The following is a 24,860-nucleotide window of genomic DNA, read 5'->3' as shown; positions in this document are numbered from 1 at the left end:
ATATAATAAATAAATAAATCTAAAAAAAAAACCACACTGATAAAAAGGGCAAGGGAATATGGCACATCCAGGCTGAGGACTTACCCTCAGGCCACTGGTAGGGAGGGAGGGCTTCAATGTAAATGTCCCCACAGGCTCATTTCCTTGAACAGTTAACCCTTGGCTAATGATGGTGCTGTCTCAGGATTTTGTGGGAGCTTTAGGAAATGAAGCTAGTTGCAGACATGGGACCTGGAGGTGAGGCTAAGGGCTAACCCTGGTTTCCGGTCATCATCTCTCCTCCTGGAAGTGGTGTTATCCCTGGGTTCCACCAAACAGCCTCCACTACTGCTTGCCACCAGGGACGGGATCTCCATGCACGACAAATGCTGTGCAGATCTAGTATCTGCATCCCCACAGACATCACTTAGGGTGAAAGCCACCGGCTTCTATGAGATAAGTAGGCTTATTTCACCCCGCTCACCCACCCTGCAAGCCCCAGCATATATCTTACTAAAGGACACAGTTGGAGTGACAGTTGGTTTTTAACTGTGAAGACCTCCTCTAAGGACTTAGAAGAAGTTTAGTGTCACCCAAGTCAAATTGCCTCTGGAAACTTCAGATCTCATTGCTATGAGGAGTATAGACATGGGATCAGAAATGGCAATGCATACTATGTCACATGTTCAAGTGGTCAACATATGGGCTAGGAATATAGCTCTGTGATAAAGCATTTGCCTAAGGTGCATATGGATGTGAGCCCCAGCCTTGCAAAACTGTTGGTTTTAAGTAGGAGCAAATACATGGCTTGTGGCTACATATGTCTGTGGTGTATGTGATAGGCAGAGAAATAAATGCCTGCCTATCCTGGGCTTTCTCTTTTCTTTTTGCTGAGAGCTCATAATAGACAGGAAGGATCTGGGCACTTGGTCCTGACCTGGAAAGGAAGCAGGTGTGGTGTGCATAGATAAATAACTGAAGGCCAAGTTCAAATAAATGGTGAGTCTACTTAATTTTGGGGGGAGAGAAATGTCCAATACCCTTTGACCTCATCCCTCTCTGAGAGTCCACAGCCTGCCCTTCTGCATTCAGCCTGATCCCAAAGGGCTTTGGCCCTGATACTCAGACGCTCCTAAAATGGCTAATTGAATCATTGTGCTTTAAAAGGACTACCTGGAATGAAACAGCACCCTGGGTCTGCTAGGGCCAGAGAAGACTGGAAATGGAAGGAAATGAGGCAGCCAGAGCAGCTCATAGACACAGCTCCCAGCTCCTCTGCGTTCTCTCTCAGATGGTGGTCCCCTGAGTCCAGGCTGGGCATCAAGCCCAGATAAGAGCAGCTCCTGTAGTGGGACAAAAATGGGACCTAACTGTCCAACTTTCAATTCTCATTTAGAAAGATTCTCATAATGGAATTGAAGGTGATCACAGCTTTACTGGAGAGAAGATGTGTGGTCAGGTTTTTTAGGGTTCAGGATTGCTTTGGGGCAGGGTTTGTCTATTTAACAAATTTTTATCAGGGGTGAATATGTGCCCAGCCCTGGGATACCGCGTAACCCCAGGCATGCATGGTGTATCCCTGTGGGTGTGGCTTGAAGTCTTTAGAACAGTGGGCCATGCAACACCCTTAAACATGCAGGCAGGGCCTGGAGGTACAGCACAGTGGAGAGCATGTGTCTAGCATGTGCTGGACCCTAGCTTCCATCCAGTAGCATAGAGATTTAGGGGGAATTAGAGAGTGGGTGAGTATGAGGGGTGGAGAAGGAGGGAGGGACAAATGTTGACACTGTTGGGAAAGTCTTAGCTGGAGCTACAACTGAAGCTCACTGGTGGAGTGCCTGCCCATCAAGTCTGGATTCTATGTCGGGTCTGGAATGTGGAGGACAGGGAGGAATAAAGACAGGCAGATTAATTTTGTGAATAGTGCGTGTAGAGAAACTCCTGCTACATGAACATATCAACTTAAATTGATGGATAAAATATAGAGAAGAAAATTCCCCTCTGTCTGTTTTGTTAAGGTATGCTATGGGCTGAAGATCCCTACTGTCTGAATACTTTTCTATTGCTGTGTTAAGACACGATGACCAAAGCAACTTGTAGAAGAAAGAATTTATTGGGGACTTACAGTTTCAGAGGGTTGCAGTCCATGCAGGAAGCATAACATCAGGGGAGAAGGCATGGCTCTAGAGCTGTAGTGGTGAGCTTTTATCTTTATCTTCAAACACCAAGCAGAGAGAACTAATTGGGAGTGACATGGGGAAACCTCAGAGCCCACCCCTATTGGGACACATCTTCTCCAACGAGACCACAAGCCTAATTCTTCCCAAGCAATTCCATCAACTGGGGACCAAGTGTTCAAATATATGAGCTAATGAGGACCATTCTCACTCAAACCACCACATTTGGCAAAACACTTAGAATTCGTGGTAAGAGACAGGACCATTAAGGGGTGATGAGGTCATGTCACAGACCCTCGGTTTATGGGTTATTGGTTCTGTTCTTTAGAGACCCTCTAACTAACACAATGACTAGTTGCTGTCAGTACTTTGAAAACATCCCACTTCTGGGTTCTGCTTCACTGTCGAAGAGACTGGACACTTACAAAAGAGTCAGCTGTCACCTACAATCACATTTCTATAGATGTCTATTGTGCAGGCTGTGAATGTTTTGTTTCCCATCATTCCTTTAATCCGTTCTCTTACTTGAAGGCTCCCTCTTCCCGACACACCATCCCAGCCTTCACAGTCTTCGTAGCCCTTGCCCAGAACCTTGGTTTCCGCTGAGCCCTCTCCATGAAGCCCTAGTTCCTTAACAGAAGCTTCTATCTGTGGCTTCCTAGGTGTAAGCCCCTAACTCAGCTCTCAAGATGCCCAGTGCACATTCGGGGTTTTTAATAAGTACAGTTTGCTTTCCCCGGCCCTAGCTTTCTCAAACAGTGAGTGAAATTGTGTTAGCCACGTGCGCATCACAGCCAGAGTCTCAGAGGTCTGCGTGTGACATCACCCATGGTTAACTATTATCCCCAGTAGGCCTTCACTGTTTTCAACATATTGAAGGGCTTTTACTTATTCCTACCTGGGACCAGTTCCTGCTGTGAAATCCCATTTAAACATCTTAAGCAGAGTGAAAGAGGTACACTAGAACTCCAGAATTTGTCTTACAGACAAATGTAACTGGGCTTGGTGAAGAACACAATGTTTCTAGTCGGAGATACCCACCCACCCCATCTTGTGGCTCAGCCTGCATACCCTAATACAGCTGTTTTCGCATCCTGGCCCTACCAACCAGTCCCTCCTATATCCCTGAATCCGTATTTAATGTAACATCCATTTACATTCTTCCTGGCACGCCCAAAAGCTGGGTCTCAGTTGTCAGGGCAACAGCGTGTCTGCAGGGAGCACCAGCTCTCCAGGGTTTCCAAGGCAACCACTCAGCAGCTTGGAAGCAGGTGCGTGCCCAGAAAAGCGCCCTTAGGGCGGGGCTAGCTAGGGTGAGGACCCTTGGGGAACTGAGAGGCGTGGCCGCTAGGTTGAGGAGTGCTCAGGCAGGCCTTGTACTTGCGGATCTTAACTTTCGGTGGAATATTCCGCTTTCGTGGTGCACTTTCAAAACCGAACCGAGGATTCCTCCCTCCCAGCGTGGTGTGTGTATCCAGCTTGTCTCCAGGAGCCACTTGCGATTGGGAAATGGTCCGAGTGGATGAACTGCAGCGGTGCGTCCTCATACAGTAAGGTCCTGTGGAACAGAGTCCTAGGAACAGACCAGGGAGTTGACGTGCGCCCCTAAAACCCGAGGCACAGTAGCATAGGTTTGTCGCGCATCGCGCGGTGCGCAGGACATCCCACCAAGGCCCAGAAGTCAAGTCGGAACTGGGCTGGAGGAGGACGCATAAGGTCCTTTCCGTTTGAGATGCAGGTTAGCTCTTCTGCACAGTACTTGTTGGTTTGGTTCATTCATCTTGTTTTCTGAAATAAATGCTACCAGGAACCCATCAGATGTAGGTTCCAAGTGAATAGGAAAGAAGCGAGGTTTTTTGACGATTCTTTGGCATTTGAACCTTGGTGTCATGTGTCCCCCGTGCAATCTTTACTGCGGCCAAGGCTGGGAGACTGTAGCGCAAGGCGCCGACTGGGTCTCCCGCCTGTCATCTGCGGCGCCCCCGTAAGGGGAGGGGCGGGCTGTCTGACACAGTAATTAAACCTGGCAGCTGCGTTGGCGGCACCGAGAAGCATTTTGGGGGAGCTCGAGTAAAATACGGGGCTGTCGGCTGTCCGTCTGCTTGATCTTTCTCGCTGCCTGCAAGGCAGCCCCGCAGATCTTCGTCGTGGTTCTTGTTGGTGACCAGAGTTCGGGCTCTTTGGCAAACACTTGAAACGTGAGTATCTGCCACCTCGCCCAGGGCAGGCAACAGGCTCGGAACGTTTCCGGCTTCGCGACTGGAAGCTTTAGACAGCTATGGGTGAGGGATCAGGCTGCGGGAGTGAGGTAGGGGGTACTCGGGACTCAAGTCACCAAGCCTAGCCTGGAGGTGGCGCGAGCAAGCTTCAGCCCTGGCAGCCGCGGGAGGGGCTTAAGCGCATCATCTCATGAGGACTGTTCCTGTGTTCAAACCCAACACAAAAGAACCCGGTGCCTAGGAAGCTTAAGTGCACAGTTCCGTCCAGTCACTTGGGAAAGGCGACGAGCCTTTAGGGTTGGCTCACAGCAATGAGAAATAGCTTATGCCCTCCCGTCCGTGGGGATCTTTGTGCATTGCATAGGGATCGTCGCGGTCCTCCCTGAAGCCACCTAGCTGGGCAACAGGCTTACTGCCCCTGGGTCTGGATCCTGGGAGTATTTCAGAGTTCTGAGACTTCCAGCCTCTCTGCCAGGCTTCAAGCTGATTTCTTCCTTTCCTGTGCACGGTGTTTGTTGTTCCAGGGCAAGCATATATTTGGAGACTAGAGACAAAAGAAAAGACCCCAATTCTCTCCTTCTCCTCAAATTACAAATCTTGTGAAAAGGTGCCGTGGGTTTTGTTTGTTGCCATTGCTTGCTAGTGGAAATCTTAGTGTGCAATTTACTATTTTATTTAATTTTGGAGAAGGTTTTCCACTTTACACATCTGGAAGAAAAAAAAGCAAGTCTTCTCTGAGGTCTGGGTATCTCTTGGGAGGCTTGGCTTTCCCTGAAGGGTTCCCAGAAATGCTCAGCACAGACCAGTGCCCCCCCCCCCAAATGACTTGTTCAGATACTGGGGTGCCCCTGTCTGGCTCAGAAGCCTGTGGTCTTGTCTGGTCCAGTCTCCTGAGGTCTCTGTGCAAGGCTTGCTTTTGTTCCCCTGTGATTTCTCCTGTCCAGTATGCAGCGTCCCAGGGTGTGGGACATAGAAGACACGGCCTTCTCTAGAAGGTTCTACAGATCAAGACTAGTGCTGGTTGGCGAAGCCAGCCGTGAACAAGTGCTGGAACGTTCAGGCCTGCGTCTTCTCAGGCATAGCCAGGACGCAGCAAAGCGATCTCCAGATCTGCTTAAGAGACACTCCAAGGTCTGGGCTGTTCTTCTGATTCTGTTTCCTGGCTGAGTGGCTTTCGTCAGCCTGACCTTTGAGGGTTGATTTAATAAGAGCAAGCCAGACAGGAGGAGAAAGCAAGCAGAAAGGGGGGGCACTTTAGCACTCAGAAAAGCCCCAACCAAATGTAGCTTAGAAAGTCAACTGATTGTAAATTAGTCTATAGGTAGGAAACTAACTCTATTATGGATACATATTATGGACTGTATAGGTCCTTTAATTTTACATATGGGATTATGGTCATGACCCCAAAGTGAGGCTTGGTGTTTGGTGCTTGAATTTGCACTAAATCTCGATTTTTTTTCACCCCATGGTGTGGTTTCTCAGTTCCTTGTTAATTAAAATCAGATTATGACCAAGTGAATGTGCTGTGAAAAGCAACCGATGTGGTTCTGAGGTATGAAGAGTGACATAGAAGCCAAAGCAAGCCTTTCTATTAAATTCAATGGTAAGATAAAAAGGGTGCTAGTCCCAGTGTTCCCTGATCTGGAAAGGAAAAATGTGGGGCGTTGAGAATGGGTCAGTCCACACAGTGAAGAGCCAAGGCACCAAGGCTGTTCTAGAGAAAGAGAAGTTAGTTACTGCCAAATGGGGTAGAGCCAGGGAGACAGGAAAATCAGGCCCTGATTGGCTCCAACAAAGGGACTATAAAATGGTGCCGCTCACTGCCACAGAGCATCTAGAAGAAAATAAGTTGTTAACCTCTTTCCCCTTAGCCCCTCCCGGCCCTGGCTCCAGACCTTGGACCTGTCAGCCTCTTCTAGAGAGGCCAGGTCATTTCCCAGGCTCAGATTTTAACTCCTCTGGCCTGGTTGGAGCTCCCTGGGTAAGAAAAGATGCCCAGGTCTGTTGCTGCAGGGGCAGGCAGGGGGCGCAAGTGCTGAGTGAAGCCATGGTCTAATGGGGTTAACTGGGAAGGGCAGCAGAAGCTAACACTCAGGCAGCTCTGCTGGGGGAAACCAGGAGTCTAGCTTTCGATGTGTTAATATGAAACCACTAGATCTTTACAGAGTGGCAACTAATTAAAATAACTAAAAGTGCACTGTGCCTGCCAAACAATATGCCCCTGCCAGATCTGTCTTACACAGATTGGGTAACCTCACCAGTCCTTGTCTTCCCAGAACAGGGCAGTGCATGGGGCACAGGGGGTGGTGTTGGGTGGGCTATCAGTTGTCCCAGGACCTCTATCTTCCATCCTTGAAGTTTATGCTTGCTTGCTTGCTTGCTTCCTTCCTTCCTTCCCTCCTTTTTTCCTTCCTTTATTTCTATGAAAGGAGAAATAAAGCTTGCTGCCCATATTTTCTTCCTGGTGGTACAGGCTTGGCAAATGCTGGCCTCTTTCTCTGTGGAGGCCCATAGTTTTCTGACCTGAGAGCTCTGGATTATTGAAATGAAGGAACAATCTCTAGTTTCCTAGAGGCTTTTCTGGCTGTGGATCAAAGGAGGTTGGTCTTCACAAACTGACCCGCCTCTGTCTCCTTCCTGAATTCAACCCCACAGAGTTCCCGGGCAGCCTCCTGTGGAGGTGGAAATGGTCCACGGGCACTGGGAAATGAAGGGACAGTCTTGACACTGTCCGTCTCTTGGGCTGGAAAATGGTCACATGGGAAGGGGGGATAAGAAACAAGGGTTGACTGATGTATGTAAACAGCATTGACAGTGACTTAAGATCTATTCTCAGTTCACGTATATCTTACGTTTTCCTGCTGTAAGCCACAGAAGCAATTGAAAGTATTGTGTCTCTATTAGTCAAGAAGAAGCATTCAATGCTGCTTGCTCTTTACAGTTGAAACATCTTTGTTGGGTGCAGAAATAACTCAAGAGATCTAGAAGACTCTTGTTTGCATTCTCCCTCCCTTGTCCTTGGGCCAAGGCTCTTGTATTTGGTATTGTTTCTGTTCCATTTGATTTGACATATATTAACCATACATATTTATGGGGTATAATTTAATGTTTTATACATATTTATCTTCAGTAACTATCAAGCTGTGGTAATTAGCATATTTTAATTTCAAAGCTTTCATAATTTCTTTGTGTCAGGACTATTTGAAACCCTCTCTTCTAGTCATTTTAAAACGCAATACATCTTGTTAACCGTAGTCATCCTCCTGTGGGAACACCAGGATTTATTCCTCCCATATACATATTTTTTTGCCAGTGACAAATCTTACCCTGTTTTCTTTCCCCTCTTTTCTCTCAGCCTTTGAGGACCAAAGTCTGCTTTCTACTTCTGTGACATCAGGTCGTAGGTTCTGCATGAGTGAGGTCATCCAGTGTTTTCTTTCTGTGCTCGGCCTATTTCCTGAGCGTCTTCCAGGTCCAACCTGCTATGAATGGCAGAATTTTATTCTTGTTATACCCAAAGCATATTCCATTATACAGGTATAGCAATTTTCTTCAACCATTCATCTGTCAGTGCGCAATTAGGTTGATTCCATTTTGTACAAAACACGGGGTACAGCTTCTTCTTACCGTATTGATTTTTTTTTCCTTTGGCTATCTACCCAGCGTTGAACTTTTAGATCATATAAGTCTTGTTTTCAGGTTTTTGAGGAACGCTGTACTGTTTTTCCAACATAGCCACGGTCATTTACATTCCCAGCAACCACATGCAGAGATTCCGGTCTCTCCACAGCCCACCAGAGTGTGGCTTCTTGACTTTTTGTCACAGACCTTTGAGCCAAGGTCAGTTGATATCTTCTTGTGGTTTCGATTTGGATTCTCTGATGATCAATGCTATTAAGCACCTTTTTATTATTCCTTGGCCATTTCTATGTCACAGTAGCCCAGCTTTATCTGACCAGCCATCTTGGTTATAACTACCGTTTTGCCTGCCAAGTGTCTCTACCACACATTCTAAACCCTGTAAGAAAAGCAAAGTCATGAAAGTAGTCAACTAAGTGTTTTATACAATTCCTAGAAGTTTTATTTTTAAATCAGTGTTGTCACGTTGATAGTTTTTAAAGAAAGCCAGCTATATTCAGCCACTTTGTCTAGCTTAGTGTAACAGTCCCTTTCCTCCTACCTCAGGACCCCAGGACCCTCTTCTCTTGCTGGTGCCATGGCGCATCTCTGTTCATAAATCCAGTGTCAATTGTATCTTGTACAAGTCTGGACACCGCCCAGTCTGAATCTCGCTTCTCGGCATACATAGTCTTTGTGCTGGCTTTTATACACCTGGTCTCCTGAAATGTGACTCCTCTTCTCAGAAATGACTTATCTGTTCAAAAATATTTTGCTCTATTTTAAAATCAGCTTCTCTGTTTCTTGATATTGAGGTGTTAGTTTCATTATAGAGTCTGCATGTTAACTCAGGTCAGATGGAGCGTCTGTGTATTCTCTTCTTTTCTGCAGTTGGGCTCACCACGCCATGAATGTCTACAATGATGCAGACAGAGGTTTTTAGTTTGATATGAACTCATTTGGTCTGTTTTTACCTATGATTCCATAAGTATTTTTGAGGTCTTATCAAAAAAAAAAAATGCCTGCCTAGGCCAATCACTTGAAGAGCATCTCTGCTTTGTTGTGTTAACGTCTTAGTTGTGTGCCTTACCATTAAGTCTAAACAGACTAGTGGTTTTAGTTGTTGTTGTTGTTTAGTGTTGGAGATCAAATTCTGTATATAATAGGTGAGTGTTTACCACTAAGTGGCACTTCCTTCCCCTTTAAGTCACTTTAAGTTGATTTTTGTAACTTGTAAGATATGGCAGAGGAGTCATTTCACTCTGTCTTCTGCACATAAATATTGAGTTTCTCAGAATCTTTGTCTTAGTCACTGTTCTATTGCTGTGAACAGAAGTCCTGACCAAGGAAACTCTTAGAAAAGAAAGTATTTAACTGGGGACTGGCATATGGTTTTAGAGGGTTAGTCCATTATTGTCATGGGGAGAGGAGTGTGGTGGCAGGCAGATATGTTGATAGAAAAACAGCAGAGAGTTTCATTTGCAACCTGATCTGCAGGCAGAGAGGGAGAGGGGAAGAGGGAGAGAAGAGAGAGAGGAAGAGGGAGAGAAGAGAGAGAGGGAGAGAGGGGGAAAGGATTGGGCCTGGTGTGGGCTTTTGAAACCTCAAAGCCCATATCCATTGACATGCCTTTAACAAGCCACATCTCCTAATCCTTCCCAAGCAGTTCCACTCCCTGGTGACTAAGTATTCAAACATATGAGTCTATGGGGTCCATTTTCAATCAAAGCAACACAACCATGTACTAAAGAGATAGATAGATCTTGGGGCTGTTGAGTTTTATTTGGATGTTGCGGGACAGATACTAACAATAGGAAGTGGAGGCATGGTTTTGTTGATGGAAAACAGAACACCTGTTTCTCCCTAGCTCCTGTCCCCACTGTGGTGCCGAGAAAGGGTGATACCCCACTCCCTCCCCAGTGATGATACCCTGAGAACCATCCAGGGTGACACTGAGACCTGTCTGAGCAAAATGACAATGATTTCATGCAGAGGGCATGAGTGCACAGCCCAGGGCTGACACGCAGAAGGCAGCTTTGTATATCAGTGAAATCAGCAGTCAGTTGCATATTCCATGGGCTCTGTTACAAGCAGAGCCATAAGGAAGAGGCAGGGGCCATGTTTCTTTTATTGGTGGAGGAAACTCCTGAAAAGTCCGAGTCTCCGCCATCCTGTGACCTCACCAAAGTAAAAAAAATCAAGGCTCTCAACCCATCAGTTCTACTACTGTTGAAACAGGAGGGAGTCCTGAAGCTAGAAGCTAGAAACTGCCCATAGAGAGGGGAAGAAAGTGGATCCAAGTGTTTGGTTGGATTTTTTTTTTTTTTCAGAAACTCAGAAGTTGATGACTTGGAAGGACAGAGTCTGCAGCAGCCCTGACACTGAGCTGCAGATGTCTCAGTCATGGCCAGGATGCCCTGGCCTGGCATACCCATCCTCTTTTGGTGACTGCATTTAAAAAAAAAAAAAAAAAAAAAAAAAAGCTTGACTCTTTTCCTGGAATTGTAGGTTATCACATTCCACCCTGGCAGCCTCTGCTGCCAACTTGGACCAGTTCCCAAGGATGAGAGGATGTTGGATGTGGTGCTGACACTTGTTTGATGGTCTGCCAGTGCCCATTTCTAACCACCAAGCAGCCTCAGGCTCTACCCAGGGTTCCTCTCTCTCTCTCTGTCTCTATCAAACATGAGACTATCCTGCAGAGGGCATGGTGGGGTCAGCTCTTGCTCACACGTTGTCTTTCTTCCTGCTATGGCCCAGGCTACCTGCTCAGCATGACTAACTGTCCCACCACAGCTCCCGGGACATCTACACCTGTCCTCTGGCTTGACAAATTTCCTGTTGAGAATCTATTTATATTATCACCATGTAAATTTCCTAAAGGCAGTCTATCTGATGGCTTTTCTAATCTAGAACATTCCTATTGGCTCTTACTGTTTTAATAAATTTGATACTCTACAAAAGGTTTACATGGGGAGAGAGAGGGGAGGGGGGAAGAGGAGTAGAAAAAGGAAGAAGAGGAGGAAGAGGAAGAGAAGGAGGAGGAGGAAGAGGAGGAAGAGGAGGAAAAGGAGGAAGAGGAGGAGGAGGAGGAGGAGGAGGAGGAGGAGGAGGAGGAGGAGAGGCTAATATATTCTCCTGAATTTATTCATGGTAGTAGCAGAAAAATCATTAAAGGGAAACTTGACACATGGCATGCAACTATACATCCATGAGTAATATGGGTGAGGCCAATATTATGAACTATAATTGGTTTTTTAAAATAGTAACCGCATCAGAATATTATTTCATGGATTATCATCATTAGTAAGTACATTGTTTATTTATGTGTTTGCTGCTCTGGAGATAAAACTCAGGGCCTAGTGTATTAGGGAAATTATTTCCTACTGAGCTACATTCCAGTACACACACACACACACACACACACACACACACACACAAACACGCACACACCGTTTTTTGACAGGGTTTCACTGTGTAGCCCTGGCTATCCTGGAGTTCACTATATAGCCCTGGATGGTCTATAACTCATAGCAGTCCATTGCCTCAGCCTCCCAAGTGCTGGGCTTGAAGATGTGTGCCATTATGCTCTGTCCCACTTATTTTTATTTTATTGCAATGGTTTATTTATGTTTATGTGCATTTGTGGTTTGCCTGCATGTATGTCTGTGTGAGGGTGCCAGATGCCCTGGGTCTGGAAAGACAGCTGTGAGCAGCCGTGTGGGTGCTGGGAATTGTATCCGGATCCTCTGGAAGAGCAGACAGTGCTCTAAACCACTGAGCCATCTCTTTAGCCGCCTTCCTCATTTTATTTTAAAGTGGATTATTTTCAGCACTGTATAGTGACAAGCTAAAAAATAAATTAGCTGGCAAATATATAGTTAGATATAATAGTCAGCATACAAAACAAACTTAATCTATTAAGTAATGACTCTGTTACTCCCACAGGGCTGTTTTTTTTTTTTTTAAAGGAACATTTTACAATTTAAAAAAATTAGCTCTTATCATCGTGTTTAGAAGAAAGATTCATGTACAGCAGTCAGACATAGAATGAAACAAAGGCTGTACTAGATTTCTGCTAGACAGCTAATCAGGTGCTGGGGCAGGTGTTAGCAGCCAGTTCATGCCAAGGCTGGGAAGCAGGGCCTGGCATCTACCCATGCAGTCAGGCTATTGAGTGGTGGCTCTTGGGCTCCAAGGGGTTGTCTATAACTGGAGAGGGAAACAGAGACCACACACAGCTGTGCAGGATCAGGGGGCCAAAGGAGCTGGCATTTGGCCACTCGCTGCTGAGTGGAATTACATAGGTTGGGTCTCTGAGGTAGGTGGGGGTGGGTGGGTGGCAGGGGTGGAGAGCAATTTGCTCAAGACACCCACGCAGTGCCATCCTGCAAATGAAGGGGTCACCACAGGCTGTTTTAAGGCCTAAGACATTCGCTGTCAAGGATCCAGCTTGGCTCACAGGGCAGAGATGACTAAGCCACGATGAATATTGTCATCAGAACAAAGACAAAATGAGACTGTCAGATTTCTCTGCAGAGAATGAGGACTTGGAACTTTTTATCACAATGGAGGTGTCCCAAGGGCCACCTGTGCTCAGTAGGACTTGGGGCAGGGTGGTCTCTTACATCCAAAGCTCTCTGGATTTGACAAATTCCTAAGTTACCCCTTGATGTCTACCTGGGCTCACTTCCACTCTCTTATCTCTAGAATCCAAAATTTAAAACTTCCAAAAGTTCATTAAAATGAAAAAACACTATAAAAGGTATTCTTTTGACTGTGTAAACAAGTGATAAATATTTGAAGAATCAGGTATGTTTAGCTTGACTTAAGCACTACACACAGTATTTACACAAATCACAGCCTCATGTGGGACACCACTAATGTGCTCGGGTGTGTGTTTTTATATGCACCACATATAAAGTGACTCATTTAATTTTTAAAAGAGGCCAGGGCTCCTGTCATACCTGTCTGCCCGCTAGCATGGTGCAACCCACCTTCCATTCTCCATGCTTAAAGGAACTTCCGTGTCCTCATCCCCCTTTAGCTCTTTCTGCCAGTGTGCTGGCATGCATTCTGAAGAATTCCATCCCTATTATTCAAATATAATCTGGGGAGACAATAATCTAAGTTTAAGTTTTGAGTCTGCACTATAGACCCAGAATGTTCTCATGTATGCTTGCTTGCTTATCTATCTATCTATCTATCTATCTATCTATCTATCTATCTATCTATCTATCTATCTATCTATCATCGATCTGTCTATCGATCAATCGATCTATCTATCATCTATCTATCTATCTATCTATCATCTATCTATCTATCTATCTATCTATCTATCTATCCATCTATCTATCTATCATCTATCTACCTATCTATCTATCATCTATCTATCTATCATCTATCTATCAACTATCTATCTATCTATCGATCGATCTATCATCTATCTATCTATCTATCTATCTATCAATCGATTGATCTATCTATCTATCTATCTATCATCTATCTATCTATCTATCAATCTATCTATCTTGTGGTGTCATAAGGCAGTTGTTCTCAATGTTTCTAATACCCTTTATTATAGTTCCTTATCTTGTGGTGACCCCTCCCCCAAGCATAAAATTATTTTTCGTTGCTATCTCACAACTGTAATTTGGCTACTGTTATGAACTGTAATGAAAATCTGTGTGTTTTCCAGTGGTATTAAGTGACCTCTGTGAAAGGGTCATTTGACCCCTAAAGGGGTCTCGACCCACAGGATCATTGTCATGCCAAGAAGCGACCTACCACTGATACACACCGCAGCCATATTTTTTGAAATGTAACAAATACTTGGGCCTGGAAAATGGCTCCACAGTAAAGTGCAAATTTGATGACCTTAAGTCAATCCCAGAATCCAGTGAAAAGCCAAGGATGGTGATGCTTGCTCATAATCCCAGGAGCAGGGAGTGGGGATCTGAGACTCACATGGCAGCCAGCTTAGCCTGTGTGACAAACTCCAAACCAATGAGAGACCTAGTCTCAAAACCAAGGTGGAGGATGTTCCTGAAGATGACAAATAAGGGTGTCTGTGCTCTGACCTACACACACACACACACACACACACACGGCCACATGCACACCTGCACATGTATGTGTATCTGTACACGCATATAGCAAATACACAATCAAAGTGTTTCCTAACTCTAAAATAGAATTCCATCAGAGGTGGGAGATTAGTTTGAAGTCATGTCCTTAAATCTACGTGATTGGCTCCCAAGTTGGCTCCTGTGTGCACTGTACGGTCTATAGTTCACATCCTATTAGCCTTTGACTGTTCTGGAAAGCTAATGGTGCAGCTAATAGAAGAGCACCCTATGTCGTCCACAAAGGGTCACATCTGCTGTGAGAGGTAAACTTTGTGAAAATTCAGAACGTGAGCCCTCAGGCGCATGTTTCTGTTACTCTATTATTATTCCTGTGTGTGTTCCCATGTGCCACTATTTTCAGATATTTGGAACAAAAGATACAGTTTCCCTACAGCTTTGTTAGGTGATGTGCCCATCTGGACCCCTCTGTTCACAACTTCCCAGCGCCGCCTACTGCATCTTAGGAAGTGAGTCGGTCTCAGTCACTGCACTGCCTTTCAAACACTTTTTCTGTGGCCTGTTCAGATATTTTTCTGAAAATTTTCTCCCAGCTCTTTCCCTCTCTTGTCCATCTCCTTGAGTTGGTCTTGATTGACGTAAGAGGAGTAAGCTGCCTCTACATTCTGGTATTTCGTGGGGATTTGCCCACACTCTCAGTGTTTATTTGTTAACCATTTTGACCACTTGGCCCTTTTCAATATGCAAGCTCACACTTTTCTGAAAGTCTGTGGTATTTCTGTGGGGAAATACCCAGCTTTCCCCTGCGCTTCCCCTGTCCTCTCTACTGGAGCTCCTGCCCGATGAAAATCCACACATGTTCTCTGCCCATGAGGTTCTTCTGTGCGGTGCTACAAGTGCTTTTGTTTTTCAAGTTTTAATTTCCAAGATGCTCTCCCTGATTTTTGAGAATACCGGGCCTCTGTCTCATGGATACGATAGCTTTATACTGCGAAGACCGCAGAGCGGTTTCAGAGTCTTTCTTTTTTGTTCCCGGTATTGTTTCTGTGTCTCTGAGTTTTCTCTGTGTTTTGTTTTGGTTTGGTTTGACCTTTTTCTTTTTCTGGAAGCCTGAAGCTCTACATTGGCAGACTTTGTAGGGTGACCTGGCAGTCAGCCAGGTTTTCTTTGAGTGACCCCAAAGGGCTGTGTGGGAAGGGTTTTTCATTAAAGGGACGATTTGGTTTCTTCCATTCTGGTGTGTGACTCAGTGGTGTAGGCTTGCCCACCACGCCCCTCCGTGCTGGTGTGTGACTCGGTGGTGGAGGCTAGCCCAGCACAGTATGCTGGAGGCTCTGGTTCTGTTCTCCTTACTTCAGGGCAGGGAAGGGGCTCCTCACGAGGAGCCTTCTAGTTTGGAAAGATAAAACTGACTTGTTTTGTTTATTTGTTTGTATTTTGAGACATAGTTCATCTGTATAGTCCTGGCTGTGCAGGGACTCACTTTATAAACCAGGTTGGCCTCAAACTCAGAGATCCTCCTGCCTCTGGGATTGAAGGTGTGCACCAATCCCAGCTTGGTTTCAGTCATTTTAAGAGTATGAAAGGGAACAGATACAGGTGTGCACACAGTGGGACCTTAATTTTAACCTCTGGTTTCCAGATCAAAACTGTGCTAATAATCCACAGATTAAATTTCTTCTCTAAAGTGAAAACTGTTTAATTTTCACTTATTTTCTTTTTTCTCTGTGTATATGGATGTCTGCAATTGTGTAGACACATACGAATGTGTATATCTGCACCTGTGTGTGTATATATTTGTGTGTGTGTGCACGTGCACTCATGACTGCATTTATATGGGCACACATGTGTGTGCTTACACATACATGTGCTTACACACAGATGAAGTTAGAAGCTGGTATCAGGAGTCATCTGTCACGAGAGTCTTCCATTGCACCTTATTTGTTGAATCAGGGTCTTTCAGTCCAACCCAGAGCTCAACTGTCTAGCTATCTAGCCTGTCTGGCTAGCTTGCTCTAGAGCTCCCCCCCCCCACCCTCCGGTCTGCACCTTTTGAGGCTGGAGTTATAGTTGGGCCACTACACTGCCCGACATTTACATCTGGTCTGCAGATCTGAACAATAAAGTCTTGACAGTTTTATGACAAGTGCTTTAAACCACTGAGCAATCCCTCCAGCTTCATTTTTCCATCACACACACTACTTCTCTCCAGGGCCTGATGGGTATATGTGGTAAAAATGAGCTGTATAATGGTATCGGGAACATAGAGAATGCAGCCGAGGGTTTGGGTTCAGATTTTGGTTCATCACTACCCCTAAGATCTGGGTCAGTTCTCTTTAAAGTCCTGTGCAGGGGACTCAGGGACCCACAGTGCCTAGGAAGATGAAGAGCAGAACCGGATTCTCTTCCTTTTTATTCCTCATGGTCAATTCTATGTTTTAAGAATATGGTCTTTTATCACATGCAACCAGGCCAATGAAAGCACAAAGGCATACACGCACACGTGACCCTGCTGTAGAAATGTGGCCTGCTGAAGCCACTCATTGTTTTCAGACTTGGCACTCAGAAAGAAAAGGGCTCTCAACAAACCGCTCATTGAGGAATATGCTGGAACTTTAGCATGGTGCAATGACAAACTGTGACATGGAAAAGAAACCTGAATGGAAGTTCTCTGTCACAAAGGCATTTAAATGCATCTACCCAACTAGCGAAGAAACACTGTTGAAAGTCTTGCTTGTTCCCAGGCTGACTTTGCAGTGGGGCCTTTCCTCGGGATGTGTTCTCAGTTCAGCTTCAGTCCTTAGAGTGAGCGGGGTCCCCCGTGGCTCTGCTTGCCTCTGGGGTGAGTAGAAGGCTATGGGTGAGCACCCGAGCCTGCATCCCATGGAAACCAGGAGGGAGATCTGCAGATACAAATGATGAGGTCAATGCAATGGAGACAGGACAGATGCTGTCCAATCTACCCCAACGATGCTTCAGACAGCAAGAAAGGGTCATCTGTGGGCTCCGCCCCTCAGGGGTCTTCCAGAGAAATTAATGTTTTACTGGAATTAGGGTTTTGCTGTCTCTGGTGTTTGGTTTCTTGAGACAAGGTCCCACTATGTCACCCTGACTGGTCTTGAACTTGCATCAGTCCTCCTGCGTCTGTTCTCCTGTAGGGTTTGCAGATGTGAGCTTCTATTGTAGGGTAAAACTGTTCGTCTGCAGATTTTCTAGCTCAGAAGCACAGACAATGGCAAAAGCCTGTTGCTGTTGCAACCGTGTGGAGCATTGAATCTCGTTTGCCATCTGTCTTGCTGCTTAGTTACTCCTTGACTTGTCTATGGTGATTTTTAGAATGAGGAAATATGGTTATCTGAATCGAAGTAAACATTTTTAAAGGAGAAATTGTGAATGTGTAGGTGCCAGAAGTGCATGATTGGTATGCATGTCTGTGTGTGTGTGTGTGTGTGTGTGTGTGTGTGTGTGTGTGTGTATGCTGGGAGTAGACCAAAGACCTCATCAGTCCTAGGCAAGCATTTCTTCCAATGAGCTACACCACAGGTCTGTGGAAGGATTTTCGCTAGCACTTGTTTTTTATATTGAGTTATATACATTTGGAAGCTAGTAAAATGAATGATGTTACACCCATAAAAAAGGAAGTCATTCAAACACACACACACACACACACACACACACACACACACAGAGGATGGAAATATAGTACCAAATACTTCCATAAGGAAAATAGTCTGATATGCTATTCATAAGAAGACAAGACAACTCATTAGTTGTATATATTATTTTATTTTAACTGAGATGGCTTTCACAGTGTATTTGTCAATGAAACAGCTGGTCATTTGCTGTCATTTCTATGTGATGATGTGATAGGTGATACTTAAATTTTTTTCAAAGAACCTATTTTTCTTTTGAATTAAGAATGCATGAATGGATACATTAGTCTTACATACACATTAGGTAATCAGGATGTTTGTCTGCTTGCTCGCTTGCTTCTGTCCATGCTTCCTCGCTTGCTTGCTTGCTCGCTCGCTTGCGACAGGGTCTTATTTTACAGTCTAGGCTGATCTTGAACTCCGGATGCTTCTTTCTCACCACCCCAGTGCTGAGACAGGTACATGCCAACACGTTCATCTTAGTAGTCATTGAGATTACACTATAGATTTGAAATAACTCAGTATTAGTCCTTCTATTTTTCACTGTTGAATGCACTGAACGATGCAACACAGTGTTCCTTGAATGCACACATATGATACATACTGGCTGACTTAACTGCGCTAAGGACTGGAGAGGTGGCAGGATGGCTCAGCAGTTGAATGCACTTGCTGTACAGCCATGAGAACTGGAGTTTGCATCCCAGAACCCACACAACAAGTCTATGTTCCGTGCCTGCCTGTGACCCCAGTGCTAAGGAAGGAAAACCAGAAGACTGCGTGGGCTTGCTGGCTTACAGCCTAGCTGATGAACCAGATTCAGGAAGAGACCCCGCCTCAGAGCAATAAGGGACAGTGAGAGAAGAGGGCATTTGACAGTCTTTTCTGGCCTCCAAATACATGTACAGGTATGAGTGCATGCACACACATATGCACAGCACACACACACATACACACCTACATACATACGCACACACATACACACACACACATACATTCATAAGTACACATACATGCACCCACATGCACACACTTTTTTAAAGCATAGCTTTTTTCCCCTTGGCTCTAATCTAGAACTAATTAAAAATACTTTAGGAGAATGTCACTGATCCAAGCCCTGCAGCAGTGGCGGCAGCTCAGCCTCTTAACGAGGCAAATGTGAGAGAAATCTGTCCCACTGACCCGCCTCTTCAGAAGATGAATCCTTGTACACTACATGCCTAGCATATATCCTGTTTGTTTATGCAATGAGCCCTGGGAAACCACAGGATGGACTGTCGGGTTCTCTGATGAAAACTGCACCTTAGGCTCTGTTTACTTCAGTTGGCCTGGCAAGTCAATTTTGATTTAATTCCATTTCCTTCCTGGTGATTTTCAACCTGTGATTTTCTTTGTGTGATTTAAGTTTTATAAAGAATATAGTTATATTTCTATGTGCATAATGTGTATGTGAATATATCTGAATTTATGTGACATTTTGTGTGATTTCTAGACCATAAGATTTGTGAAGATTTTTAAAATCTATGAACTTGCACCTGTGTGTGTATGTATGTGCACGCACATGCACGGATGTGCTTGTCTGTATACGTGTAGGTATACACATGTTAGTATAGTTGCCATGGAGAACCAGAGAGGGGGTCAGATGTTTTAGACCTTGGTTACTTAGTCCTAAAAGGGTTGGCCTAGGGTAAGTCATCACCGTAAGGCAAGAGACACACGATAGAACAAAGCTACCCTCCTCATGGGGGCCTGGATATCCCAGCAGTGTCGTGGGTTCAAGACCAATGTCCCACAGGGGCCTTAGGGAGATGCTTATTCAAACCATAGCACCGGTACTCACTTTATAGGCTAATTATGAATGGTACATACAAAAGAACAAGAGACCTGAAGTTCTAGGCAGCTGTGAGCCACATGATTTGGGTGCTGGGAGCCACACTCAGGTCCTCTGGAAGAGCAGCAAACAAACAGTCTTAACCACTGAGCCATCATCTCTCCAGCTGCTGTATGGAAAGATTTTAATGCTGAACAAATCTCCTTATATCCTCCACTGTTACTCTGCCTAGAATGCCAATGCTGTGAAGTACCTCTCCAGCTCCCAGAGAGCCTACAGGGGCTCTTTATTGGATTTTTTCAGGGATGTTTGAATGTCTATATCTGACATCCATCCACGCCTAACAGAACTACTCACATTTCTCACTATTGCTGTGTACTAAGTCCATGTCCCTCCAGAATGGCCATCCACACAATCAAGGGCACCCTGACTTCATCTGCATCTGCAGATCACAAGTGTGCCTTGGGGCTGCCCATGGAGGGACCAACTGTGCCTACAGCTGGCAAGAGGGTGGCACATTTCCAGCCCGAGTAACAAACTGAATGGCTTGATTGTTGGGGATGACAATGTTGGGTTTTTAACTAAAGAAGCAAAACGAGAAAGGGGAGGAGGAGATGGGGGAGGAGGCAAGGGATGAGGGGGAGAGATGGGTTGAAGAAGAGGAGAAGGAGGAGAAGGGGAAGGAAGACAAAACAGGACCAGACTTAACCCAGTGAGACAGTAACCCATTCCCAGTGGAATAAACAATTGAAAATATTCCAGTACAGTCACCATGCCTCTTCCCATTTTCATGGGGAAATATTTAAAAAATTAATAAGATTATCTGGCATTCTTTGAGAACTGTGCTGGATAGTTTTATGTCAACTTGACACAAGCTAAAGTCATCTGAGAGGAGGGGATCTAAGTTAAGACAATGCCTCCCAGAGCTGAGCATATCAGCTCAGGCCTTTAATCCCAGCACTCTGGAGGGAGAGAGGCAGAGGCAGGCAGATCTCTGGTCTACAGAGTGAGTTTCAGAACAGCCAGGGCTACACAGAGAAAGTCTGTTTTGAAAAACAAAACAAAATAAAACAAGAAGAAAAAAAACCTCCATCAGATTGTAGGCAATCCTGTAAGGCATTTTCTTAATTAGTGGTTGATGGGGGAGGGCTCAGCCCTTTGTAGGTGGGGCCATCCCTGGGCTGGTGGTCTGGGATTCTATAAGGAAGCAGGCCAAGCAAGCTGTGGGACCCAAGCCAGTAAACAGCACCCCTCCATGGCCTCTACACCAACCCCTGCCTCCAGGTTCCTGGCCTGCGTGAGTTCCTCTCCTGACTTTTTTTGATGAACTGTAATGGAAGCATAAACCAAATAAAGTTTTCTTCCCCAAGTTACTTTTGGCCATGGGGTTTCATGACAGCAATAGAAACTCTAAGACAAACACTAAATGAGGCAGATAAACGGGCCCCTCCCAGTGAGCTCCAGGCAGATGAACAGGCAGCATGGCTCCCAGGCTGTGGGGTGGGGTGCGGAGAGAACACGGGGCAGGGGCCACTCTACCTTCGCTGCTGGTGTTCTCATGCCACCATCCTGACACAGCTACCCCAAACCCAGGCTGGTGAGGACCAAGCAACTGCCTTTCGGTTACTGAGTACATCTACCTACAGAGCAGTTTACTGTGGAGGTGTTATACTCCCAGGAAATTTGGCTGGGATCAGGGAGTGCCTAAGACCCCAATTTAGGATCCAAATGTGGCTGCACACATCACCCCACACAGCAGAACGGAGCCCAGGTCTCGGGGACAGCTGTCCCTTGTTTCTGATCACTCAGCTGGCCGGAAACCCCTCGAGCTCTCCCGGGATCCTTCCAGCTCAGGGATCAGAGGCGTGTGCCTGTGTGTGAGTATGGGGCATCTGCCCTCGGGTTTTCGTGCTTGCACGGAAAGCACATGGCCAACTGAGCCATCTCCTCGGTACCTTTGCCTTTTGGGGATCTGGGGACCAAACATGCAGCCTTGCTCATGCTGAGCACACGTTTGCCTCTGAGTTATACCTCCAGTCTGGGCTATCTTCCTCCATTGACTGCTGATGAGCTGTCCACACAGTAGCGATGCCAACCATCGTGACTGACTCTTCATCAGCAGCTAGGCAGGACGAGGTGAGGCCTCTTTTGTTCTTTTGTATGTACCATTCATAATTAGCCTATAAAGTGAGTACCTGTGCTATGGTTTGAATAAGCATCTCTCTAAGGCCCCTGTGGGACATTGGTCTTGAGCCCATGACACTGCTGGGATACCCAGGCCCCCATGAGGAGGGTAGCTTTGTTCTATCATGTGTCTCTTGCCTTATGGTGATGACTTACCCTAGGCCAACCCTTTTAGGACTAAGTAACCAAGGTCTAAAACATCTGACCCCCTCTCTTCTTCAGCAGGCATAGTTTTCTCATGGTGCTGGAGGTCGAACCCAGGGCTCTGTTCATGCTTGGTACAGATGTGTACGGAATTCAGCCTGTGCTGGGAGACACAAGAGAATCCCAGAGTCAATACTGCAAGGTAGTGATGACTGGCCTCAAACTACTAGTGGGTGACTAGCTGAACGGTGTTCTTTGAATGGAGTAGTGAAAAAGAAGTAAGGAGATGCCATTCTAGATGTGTGTAATGAAGATCAGGAGAAAAGGGAGCCAGGGAGGGGGACAGGGAGGGCGCACGGTAGAGATGGGGCATACTGGTGACTTTGAGCCAGAGGACCAAGCCTGACCAAGGCACGGGTCAGAGGGTGTACTGGCTAGCTTTGTGTCAACTTGACACAGCTGGAGTTATCACAGAGAAAGGAGCTTTAGTTGGGGAAATGCCCCCATGAGATCCAGCTGTGGGGCATTTCCTCAATTAGTGATCAAGGGGGAGAGGCCCCTTGTGGGTGGGACCATCTCTGGGCTGGTAGTCTTGGATTCTATAAGAAAGCAGGCTGAGCAAGCCAGGGGAAGCAAGCCAGTAAAGAACATCCCTCCATGGCTTCTGCATCAGCTCCTGCTTTCTGACCTGCTTGAGTTCCAGCCCTGCATCCTTTGGTGATCAAAAGCAGTATGGAAATGTAAGCCAAATAAACCCTTTCCTCCCCAACTTGCTTCTTGGTCATGATGTTTGTGCAGGAATAGAAACCCTGACTAAGACAGAGGGCTTGTGGGTGTGACATCCTGTGACCCAGGAATGGGAGGAGGGTGGATTTTAACCTAGGCACAGTGCACAGCCATTTCTATCATGCTGTGACCTCGTTGCAATCAACGCTTAAAAGCTCTGTCCCAGTCCAGCCCCTCACCTTCCTTTCTGCAGTGTGCTGCAGATGACCAAGCCTTAGAGGTGCTGGGTGCTGGGTGCTGGGTGCTGGGTGCTGGAAGGATAGGAAAATCGAGGCAGTGAGGTTTCTAATTCTCAGTTCAGATCTGTGGGGGGAAATGCAGAAGACTCCTTAAAGTGGCCTCAGGAGCAATGGTAGAAGTTCATGGCTCGGCACTCCACCACTCCTATCCCTTAGCTTCTGCCTGAGCAATCTGCACTGGACGCTGGCTTCCATCCTGAGAGTTCCCACAGTCCCAGGCACCTAAACCACTCCACATGCACCAAACCTCCCATGATTCCACAGCCTCTCTGACTCCAGCTCTCAGAGAAAACTGGGAGCTGCCAGGAGTTTCCATTCTCTGCCCACCCTCTGGACGACTGGTCCTAGCACTGCCGTGTGAAGATGCACTACTTCACACAGAATGACCAGTGTATTTCACTTACAGGAAATGTGGGCCCCCCATCCTTTCCCTCCTTCTTGCCAGCTGACATTGATGCCCTGGAGTTGGTCTTTGAGCCGAGGTGGTCAGAGAGAGAAAGACATCTTTCAGACAGATGGGGGCTAGGCAAGCCCACCCCAAGTGTGTAAAGGAGTGGGGCCTTGTCAGCTGCAGAACAGGCATGTGGCTTCGACTCTAGGGCTGTCACCATCCTGCCAACCCCAGGATTCCTCCAGAACTGCTTACAACAGATGGCTGTTATCTTAGCAACAAACTCACCCATGCCTGCCAATTTCATTAATTTACAAAAGTCCATGTCTTTGTAGTACAGAATGCAAGAAATTGTCCTTGCCTACAGAGCAAAGCTCAGAGAGGCCTCACTGCCTAGGGATTAAGGTCAGCAAGGCTCCAGGCGCCATCAGCCGGGAGCCTCCTGTGTAACCACAGATAAGAGGAGCTCTCAAGGGCAAATAGATCTTGTGTCCTAAATCACCTTGATCAAGTGCATAGCAAGGGATTGATTGCCACAGTATCAGAACAAAGCACAGACAGCCATTTAATAGCTATTTGTGTTTAGGAAGCTTGCATGGTGCAAGCTCCTGGCTCCTGTCAATGGCTTCTGCATGCCCGCCTCTTCCCCTTGGAAGTGGCAGTGTGGGCTGCAGGAGTGTCCCCCAGAGGGCTGCATGAGTGACAGACTCCAACAACACTGCAGTAACAGGGGCCTCCCAGTGTCTGGAATGGGGTAGATTTTCGGAAGCAGATTTGGGGAGTCACAGAAGAAAGGTATTGCGTGGCAGGCAGAAGGAAGTGAGGCAAATAAGCTGCCGGTGGTCAGGGGGTCAGGGGTGGAGGTCTGGCTGGGCAGCAGGAGAAAGGTGGGCATGGAAAAGAAGAGCAGAAGACATCCAAACCATAGAGAAGTGAAGAAGACATCCAAACCATAGAGAAAAGAAACTTAAGGTGATATGCCTGCTAAATACCAGTGTTGATCGTGTCCAATGTAAACATGAATGAATCAAAATGTCACTTCCTACCTCATAACTAGAGAGAAAGATGTGTCAGAGAAAAGACCTTATAATTAAGAGTCATGGAGGTAGGAGGGACAGAGGCCATATGTGCAAATGAGTTATGTCTTTCAAAGTCTGCTTTCTCTCTTTCTCATTGAAGTTGAAAGCGTAACTCAGTGATAGAGAACTTGCCTAGCACGCATGAGGCCCTAGGTTCTAACTAAGCATAGCTCCTCCCCCTAAACATAGCTTCCCCTATCCCAAAAGTGATAATTGAGACAGGACAAATATCTGTATGACCTTGCTTTGATCCTGGATTGGCAAAGATGTAATTGGGACAATTGGACTGTGAACTAACTATAGGTTAGTTCACAAATTGTGCATAAAATTCCAGGGCTCAACAATGATGGTGTGGGGACTCTTGTCCTCATTCTTAGGAAATGCACAATAAAGGGATTACAGTTCCCTGTAAAATGGAGAGGGGAGGGGAGGAAAGGGGAGGGAAGGAGAGAGGAGGGGAGGGGGGAGATGAGGGAA

At 46.1% G+C, this 24,860-nt stretch overlaps 1 protein-coding gene across 1 annotated transcript in view; it reads left to right on the top strand.

Moving 5' to 3' along the window:
- Positions 1–4,256: 4,256 nt before the first annotated feature.
- Positions 4,257–24,860, top strand: part of Trim2 (tripartite motif containing 2) — a 144,115-nt gene continuing 123,511 nt past the window's right edge. Inside the window, exon 1 of the mRNA XM_021195647.1 lies at positions 4,257–4,354. The gene's annotated coding sequence lies outside the window, so the exon portion shown is untranslated. The remainder of the gene's footprint in view (positions 4,355–24,860) is intronic.

The sequence above is a fragment of the Mus pahari genome, chromosome 4 (genome assembly GCF_900095145.1).
Source record: "Mus pahari chromosome 4, PAHARI_EIJ_v1.1, whole genome shotgun sequence".
Lineage (NCBI taxonomy): Eukaryota > Metazoa > Chordata > Mammalia > Rodentia > Muridae > Mus > Mus pahari.
The sequence above is the reverse complement of the archived record's forward strand: the minus strand, read 5'-3'. Positions and strand labels throughout refer to the sequence as shown.